Genomic DNA, 9219 nt, shown 5'->3' with positions numbered 1-9219 from the left:
TGTTCATCAGCTGCCTATGGATTAAATCACATACTGGCATATTTAAGCTGAATGTCAGTCTGGAAAATAAATTTACCATATTAACTGAAATACCACTCTTTGTGTAGGCATTTGTCGTATATTTAAGAGAAAGCTAAAAGCAATGGAAATCGTATGACAATAACCTAAGTCTTTCTTCAAAGTGCATGCAGTCTTTTGTGATACCTCATTCAGCCAAGTATTTGTGCTCTACCTCATTCAGTATAAGGTCACTTTTGATTTGCTTAGAAGGCAACATTGGAAGGTTAGAGTTTATCAGAAACATAGAATTTTTAAATGTGAGTTCAACAGAATAAATTTGAATTTCTGTAGGAAGAATCAAAACACCTATTTAAAGATTGCAATATATAATAATTATTTTTAAAGTATTTGAAAATACCTGCGAGGTTTTCCAGAAATGGAAAAAAAAAAATAGTTCTAAAAGCAAAGATGATTTTTAGAAAATTTGAAAATGTAAATCAGCCCTATCCATAATATAGTTTCTCTAAAACTTTATCTTAGTCATTTAAAAAAATATAACTATTAAAAAAGTAACTGCTATCTTAACGTTCTGAAATAAGTTGAAACATTTTAAAATATGAATGCTATAATTTAAAAGAAACAGTGGGAAGGAAAAGTAGAGAAAGAAGTGCCATTCCAGTCCAAAGCTTTAGTTGCCAAGTTTTCTTAGAATAAATTTTACCAATTTATGAATTATTGTAAACAGAATGTATAATGGAAATACTGAAAAACTTTTGCCTAAAGTGGCATTATTGACTGCTGGTGTGATGCTACTTTAATGTAATAAGCTATTAAATTGTTGCAAAGTGCTGTTTTTGCCTTAAAATTTTATTTTGTGTGTCTTGAAAACTATAGTATTAAACGTATTGATATTGAGCAAATACTGGCCATGCTTGGCATGAGATACCCTTTCATTTTTGCAAAACTGTAATATAATTATGCAAGTGTTTATTAAAAGAACACAAAAAAGTTATGGGATTAAAAAAGTTATGGGGTAAAAAAGTTATGGGATTAAAAAGTGTTAAAAAGTTGTGGCAAAAAAAGTAGAAAATGTTTTATGAAAAGTTACAAAAAAAGTTATGAAAAAGAAGTCACGGGATTTTTGAAAAAGTCATGGGATAAAAATAAAAATTAAAAGCAGGCCCCTGTCAGCAAAGCCTGGAGAAGTGGGGCTGGAGTCTCCACCGCCACCATGTCCCTACCACCCCTTCCCAGTCACCCTGTTACAATTAGGGTAGCAACACACGACCTCTGTCTAATGGGGAAAGACAAACAGACCCTTTGCCACCTTGACCAGGGTTGAGTCCTTAAATTTCTGAATGATGATGATTGTTATTTAAGAGCCAGAGGCTGGTGGAGTTGGTTTGTTCGGAGGAAGCCTGATGGCCTCCTTACTCTCACCATAGCAAGTTTTCCCTCAGGGGGTCTCTCATCTTCCTATTCAGAGAGGTAGCTGAGGCAGAACAGTGGGGCAAACTGTGGACCAAGTGAGGGCACAGGCTGCTGGGGTGGCCCCCTTCCCCGATGTACATATTGTGTCTGCATAATGTTTTGTATATTCCAGAGGGTAGGGCCACCCCTGTATCGTACCTAGCAGAGGTTGGAGCTGGCACATGGGGAGGGGGGTCTAATAATTATTTGCGGCTAGAAAACTTATTTATTGCTGGCATAGGACAGAGGAAGGAGGCGGGAAGGGGGTCGTGGCTCCCTGGTGATTCGACTCCTGTTTACTTTGCTTTTTATTTGGAATAAATGGATTTAGTCATACCGCTCGGCCTGGTGTGTTCCCATTTCCCTCACTGGGTCCTGGAGTTTGTGCCACTGAAGGAGTCCCAGTGTCTGAACATGTCCAGCTGGGCTGTTGTGGACCTTTCAGGTGTGTTACCTGTATGCTGCCTGGTGTCACCTAGGGGATTTCACCGGGACTACCATGGCACCTAGGGGGCGCAGTCCGGCCCTGACAGACAACAGGCTCAGAAGCCTGATCTAGCCATGGCCGGGAAGACAGGTACCAGCACCTAAGGGCACTGACCTCCACCCACCCCAGGCATCTTCCGTTCCATCCCCTCGCCTCCCTCGCCTGTCTGCACCTGGTGGCCTGTTCCATCTGTCCCTCCAGAGTGTCCGCTGGCTGCCTCACAGGCTCCCTCCAGGCTGAGTTCATGGCCCTGCCACCTGTTGGCCAGAGCCGGCTTCACAGGATAAGAGCCAGCTAAGCTCCAGGGGCTTTCCAGGAAGTGTCCCTTAAGGGTATGGCCTTTTCACCGCTCCCAAAAGCACCCTAGAAATGGCTTGGCCTTTCCCTTCCTCTGAGCTCCACAGAGAATGCAGTCAGCAGAGGACACATTTCCCCGTCGTCCAGAAATGGGTTTGATTCTCAGCCGAGGGACAGCAGGACTGGTAGAGACTGTCAAGCCACACAGCTGCCTGCACAGGGAGGGATGGCAGGGGCTGGCTGTCCATAGGTCGGGCAGGACAGGGAGGTTCTCTGGAGGTGGTGCACTTTGGAGGGGCAATGTCAGGGGAAAGCTTTCTCTTGTTGGGCCACAAGAGTCCAAAAGGACAGCACGGTGACTGATTCCCAGCACTAGAGGCGAGATGGTCAGTCACATGTAGGTGTACGTGTGTGTGTGTGTGTGTGTATGTGTGTGTGTGTATATATATATTTATATTATAGGTATTTATACATATTTATATAGGGGTGTGTGTGTGTGTGTGTGTGTGTGTATATATATATATAGGTATTTATAGATATTTATAGACCAGGGCAGGGGCGTACCACAGAGTGGGCACAAGTTTTCAGCAATGGTCACACCTGGATGTGTCCACTCACCACTACAACAGACTAAGTCACAGATGTAGGGGGCTGGCTTTGGGGCTGGGGGAGCCACTGTCGAGTCACAGAACAGCCACTCAGGCTGAGAAGAGGAGGGATCTGTTTAGAGGTCAAAGGGGTGCCTGGGCTCTGAGGATGGGATGGACTTGCCGGACCCGATCGGCTGGCAGTTGGAGAGAAAGCAGAGAGAAAACAGGAGAGAGAAAAGTGAGCAGAGAGCTGGTGAGGTAAGTGCACAGCACAAGTGTGCCACAGCAGCTGTGGGAGGGTTGGGGAGGGGAGGGCGCAGGTGCAGGTGTGGCAAGGTTCCTGGAAAAGAGGGGCTGAAGGGGAGAGGGGAGGAAGATGGAGGGAGGAGCCGGAGCTTCACAGGTAGTGCCTGGGAGCTGCAGCGGCCCTCCCCACCCCACGCATGCTGGCCTCTTCCACAGCACCCAGGCAGTGCACCCACCGTTCAGACCAGTGCTCAGCCCATCGGCCTTCCCGCTTCTCTGGTCACCCTGTCTTCCAACCCACTGGCCCTGGGCCACCTCTCACGTTTGGGAGCCCAACGCAGCAGCCACAAGGCCTGATAGAGAAGGAACACTGCTTGCACCAGGACTATGAAGCTAAAAGGGATGGATGGCTGGGGTGATCGCTGGAGCCCCCTCTGAGCAGTCAGAAAGCCCAGGACCCTCTGAAAGGACCCTGGGGAAGGCAGGGAGGGCAGGCAGCCGGATGCCACTGGCTATAGACTTATAAGGCTAAGAGAGGAGCCTCAGCTTGTTGGGGGTTGCAGGTTGCATAAGTGAGGCTGGGCCCTTCCTGCTGGGAAAAGCAGAAGAGGGAGATTCCATGGCAAGGGAGGTGGGCGGGCTTGCTGGGCGGAGCTCAGCCGGGCCAGCAGGCACTGTGGTCCCCTTGGCTGAATAGCAGAGGCAACCTCTAGGAGCAACAGGCCAAGGTGCGTGACTCTGCTGGCTGGCGGTAGTGCATCAGAGGGGGCCAGGGACCCTGCATTCAGTCACAAGCTAGCAGCTATGATGGTACCTGAGAGGGAGAGAAGAGGGCTGTGTGTCCCTGCCTGGCCTGTGAGGTGTGTTGTGGGTTGATCATGTGTATGGGACTCTCGAGGTTTTATCCTCAATCACCACTGAATTGCCGACAGATAGAAGAGGTGAGACCCTGACTATCACCCCTGCTCTGCAGTGGATTTGGCTCTCAGCACTCCCAGGCTGGGAGCTGGATGCCCTGCCCTGGCAGCATGACTCAGACTGCACAACAAGTACGGTGTGCCCAGGATGACATTCCTAGGCCTCTGGCCACCTCAGAGTACAACCCCACACACAAGCCTCTCCAAGCTCTCAGCCCTTACACCATAAACCACGAGCTCTCTGATGGCTCCAGAGAACACCCATGTCTGCCAGCTTGGGCACAGAGCCTGTTCCCAGAGCCAGCAGGCTCAGCCATGGAGGTTGGGGAGTTTTGGGGCCGTGGGAGCCAGCCCTGGTACCTGCATCTGGCAATGATGCTCTGCACCTGCAGCCAGGAGTCGTCCACAGGCCCCCGTGGGTGTGCTAATGGTGGTCGCATTGACGTAGTTGATGATGCTGACCTCCTCCTTCAGCACATGGTGCATGTGCAGCATCTCATTGCGCCGCTGTGCCTGCTCTGCTGACTCCTCCATCAGCATGTTCTGGTCCCCACGCGAGTACAGGTGGGACAGCAGCTCCGAGAAGATGAACTCTTCCATCTGAGAGTGGGCAAAGAGGGAAGGAGTTTGGGACCTGATGCCTGTGCTGCCCTGGCCTCCCGCCGGTCCCTGCTGGGACTGTGCCCTGAGTATGCCTCTTCAGATGCGGCTTTTACGCCACTTGGACTGAAAGATCTGCCTCCCCACTGCCCTTTTCTCACTCAGATAGGGACACTGAGGTCCAGAGGAAAAGTCACTTGTCCAAGGTCACAGATCTGGGAGGGGACCCTGGACCTATCATGCCACCATGACACCTGTCTACTTAGTTTTGTTGTTGTTGTTGTTGTTGATTTTTTTTTGGAAATAGGATCTCGCTCTGTTGCTAGGCTGGAGTACAGTGGGCAAAATCACCGCTCACTGCAGCCTCAATCTCTTGGGCTCAAAGTGATCCTCCAATGTCAGCCTGTCGAGTAGCTAGGACTATAGGCACGTGCCACCACCAAGCCCAGCTATTTTTAAAATTTTTGTGTAGAGACCAGGTCTCACTATGTTGCCCAGGCTGGTCTTGAACTCCAGGGCTCAAGCTATCCTCCCGCCATGGCCTCCCAAAGTGCTGGGATTACAGGCATGGGCCACTGACCTCAGTCCCATGTTATATTTCTATAAGACAGCTCTGGTCTGGACCATGCCTCCCTCCCTGAACCTGGTCCCATAGGGCTGGTCGGCATCTCCCCCAGGCCAACATGGCCACCAGCATCTCCAGTGCCACAGGAGGCCCCAGGGGGCAGTGCATGCACATTGTTGATTATGACGTGCATGATGGTCTTGGGCATGACATCAACCATGAGGTCCCATACAGTCTTGTTGACAATGGCCATGTAGGAGTCCACCAGGTTCTGGGTATTTTCCATTTGCCGCTCCAGTTGTGGGTCCATGGAGTGCATGAAGCTGTTGGAGCCATTTTTCTTGGCCTTGCTGTCCTGTCATGGAGAACACAAGGGCATCAAGGTGGCCAGGCCATGCAGCCAGGCTCCAGGAATCTCTAGGATCTCAGCCCCTCCAGGGTACCTGGAACATTGAGGCACAGAGAGAAGCAACTGGCCTGAACACACACCCAGCTCCCCACATGCTGTAGACAGTTTCAGGACTCTACTTCTCAGGACCCCAGACTCCCCCTAATTCAAGTGTCCTCTTAGTTGTGACTCTAGTGCCCAGAATTTGCCTCAAGTTACCAATCCATAAATTTGAAAAGAACATCTCCAGGTCCCTTGCTTGAAGACCTGGTCAGAGCTTGTGCCAGGCTGCAGACGCCTGGCAGGAGGCAAGAAAAGGGCATACTCACTTTCCCCTTGTCCTGGGAGGCCCACACACCAACACTGCCACCCCCGCTGCCACCAGGGAACACAGCAAAGTAGACACACACAGCGAGAAAAATGGGAAGTGTTGGGTGAACCTGGGACACTGCACCCCAACTTTAATGTGTTTTTGAATTCAATTAGCTAATATTCTGTTGAGGATTTTTGCATCAATATTCATCAGTGATACTGGCCTGTAGTTTTCTTTTTTGGATGTATCTTTGGTTTTGGTATCAGGATAATACTAGCCTTGTAGAATGAGTTTGGAAGTATTCCCTCTTTCTCTATTTTTGGAATCGTTTGGGTAAGGTTGGTATTAGTTCTTCTTTAAATGTTTGCTAGAATTCAGCAGTGAATCATTAGGTCCCAGGTATTTCTTTGCTGGGAGACTTTTTATTACTGCTTCGATCCCATTACTTGTTATTGATCTGTTCAGGTTTTGGATTTCATCCTGGTTCAATCTTGGTAGTCTGGATGTGTCCAGAAATTTACCCATTTTTAGTAGGTTTTCCTATTTCTTTACATATGGTTGCTGGTAATAGCCACTAGTGATCTTTGAGGGTTTTTTTTGGTTTTTGTTTTGTTTTGTTTTGTTTTGTTTTGCTGTTGTTTTGTTTTGTTTTGTTTTGAGACTCACTCTATCACCCAGGCTGGAGTGCAGTGGCATGATCTCAGCTCACTGCAAGCTCCACCCCCCAGGTTCATGCCGTTCTCCTGCCTCAGCCTCCTAAGTAGCTGGGATTACAGGCGTGCACCAGCACGCCCAGCTAATTTTTGTATTTTTAGTAGAGATGTCATTTCACCATGTTGATCAGGCTGGTCTTGAACTCCTGACCTCGTGAGCTGCCCATCTCGGCCCCCCAAAGTGCTGGGATTACAGGCGTAAGACACCGCTCCCGGCCCATATTTTGTTTTTAAATTTTACTTATTTATTTATTTATTTATTTATTTATTTAGAGACAGGATCTCATTCTGTTGCCCAGGCTGGAGTACAGCAGTGCAATCATGATTCACTGTAACCTTAAACACCTAAACTCAAGAGATCCTCCCACCTCAGCCTCATGAGTAGCTGGGACTACAAGCCTGCACCACCACATCTGGCTAATTTTTCTAGTTTTTGTAGAGACAGGGTTTTGCTATGTTGCTGAGGCTGGTCTTGAACTCCTGGCCTCAAGCAATCCTCCTACCTTGGCCTCCCAAAGTGCCGGGAGTACAGGCATGTGCCACCATGCCTGGCCTATATACACATTTTCTTTTCCAAGTTATATAAAGTATGCTGTATGCATCCTTCTGGAATTTGTTTTCTTCACTTAATATTATATTGCTAAAATTCTTATTGTTGTTTATAGCCGGCGTTCATTCTTTTTGACTGCTTGTGACCTCACCAGAAGATAGAGATCCTGAGATCTCTTAAGAACTGCTGCTGGGAGTATACACTGGTACGACCACCTTGGAAAACAGTTTGGCTCCCTCTCATAAGGTTAAATATTCACACTCCTCCCAGCCCATCAATTCTACTCTATATCCAAGAGAAATTCTTGCCTATATAAAACAGGGTATGTGGACAAGGGATGTTCCTAACAGCTCTGTTCAAAATAACAAAAACCTATTGCCCATCAACTGGAGAGTAGGTGACTAAATTTTGCTTTTTATTCCCTTTGATTTCCTGTAGTCTTATAATGCAAGTGGCTTTCCCATGGCTAGCTTGGGGAGGGGGATACTCTTGGCAATCTGTCGTGGCAGTCCTGCTTAGCCCTAGGGCCATCGGTGCCGACCAAACCAAGAGTAAATAGAACAAGGTGCCCCACTGAGCCAATGCCTTGGGTCCCTGGAGGTACAGGCTTGTACTTGTAGGAAATAGCCATCATACACATCAGTCTTTTCAAATGCTTCTGTCACTGGGCTGAGTCCAAAGGACACTCTCTCCCAAAACATTACAAAGCTTATTGGGGCTACCATTTATTGAGCATTTATCATGTGCCTGATCATGTACTAGTGTACTAATTGCATGCATTATTTTATTATTTTATTTTTTTATTTACTTATTCATTTATTTGAGATAGGTTCTCTCTCTGTTGCCTGGACAGTTGTACGATCACAGCTCACTGCAGCCTCAAACTCCTGGGCTCAAGTGGTCTCACCTCAGCCTCCCGAGTAGCTGGGACTACAGGCCTAAGCCACCAAGTCCGGCTAATTTTTAAAGAAACATTTTCATAGAAATGAGGTCTGGCTTTGTTGCCCAGGCTAGTCTCGAACTACTGGCTTCAAGCGATCCTCCTCCTTCAGCCTTACTATTGCATTTAATCTTCACCATCACCCTATAAGACTGCCTGGGGGTAGGTGCTCCACACAGTAGCAATGTAGCAACCTCCACTCATAGGAGACAACAAGACTCAGTGTAGTCAAGCAACTTCTCAAAGGTCACACAACTGGAGGGTGGCTGAGCCAGGATGAAGATCTAGGTAGGACTCTAAAGCTGGTGCACCTGTAAATGAGAAAATCTCTGGGGGTTCAGGATAGCTTCCTCCCAAGAAATCTTTCTCCAAAAGTTCTAAAAACAATGACAGATACATCTTTCATAAAGCTAAAAAAAACTAGTGCCCCTTCATTTTGGGGGGGGGGGGTAAAGGTTAGCTAAGTTCCAGGGCATCCCATTTTAATCCTACATATTTATAAGGCAACTGCCAGGACAGCACCCCAAACCTAAAGAACCATGCACTGCTATCTCTGTGGGCATGGCGTGTCCATGGATGTAAAGATTTTCCAATGTGTGGTTACAGGCCAGTGGCATTATCCTCAGTCACAGCATAAAGGGCAGCTAGGCCTGGCCTGCTAGGCACCACCGTGAGAATCTGCTGAGCTTTCCAACTAGTTTATCTGTTGTTTCCAATGAAAGATGCCCTGAAAAGAAGGTGTGTGGGTGGAAGGGTTCTGATTTGAGGTCCCCTGATCCGGGCACGATCTCCTTCCCCAGTCGCAGGAATCAGGAGACTCCATCTGTAAACACAGGCTCAAGCTATGTCCCCCAGCCCCCTCTTTCAACCAGGTGCCACCCTCTGCTTCTCTTCCATAGACAGCCTAGAGCTGCCAGCATTCCCTTAGGATCTGTGCCCTCGGGCCTGGCTTAATTTTTTCCTCTCCAAAGAGCCATCTGTAGGGCCAGAGGCTGGCAAAGCCTAACTCATTACTGGATGCCAGTTCCTTTGCCTGACTTTCAGTGATTCCTACCTTACCCTGGGGTTTTATGTTTCTTGTCTCAACTCTAACAGTTCTCATTCCTCACAAGTTGAATTGCTCACTCCAGCCAACTGAAGCAT

At 48.0% G+C, this 9219-nt stretch overlaps 1 pseudogene; it reads right to left on the bottom strand.

The window, feature by feature from the left end:
- Positions 1 to 4477: 4477 nt before the first annotated feature.
- LOC112628337 lies at positions 4478 to 9219 on the bottom strand (annotated as a pseudogene).

This window comes from Theropithecus gelada, chromosome 7b (assembly GCF_003255815.1).
Source record: "Theropithecus gelada isolate Dixy chromosome 7b, Tgel_1.0, whole genome shotgun sequence".
Classification (NCBI taxonomy): domain Eukaryota; kingdom Metazoa; phylum Chordata; class Mammalia; order Primates; family Cercopithecidae; genus Theropithecus; species Theropithecus gelada.
The sequence above is the reverse complement of the archived record's forward strand: the minus strand, read 5'-3'. Positions and strand labels throughout refer to the sequence as shown.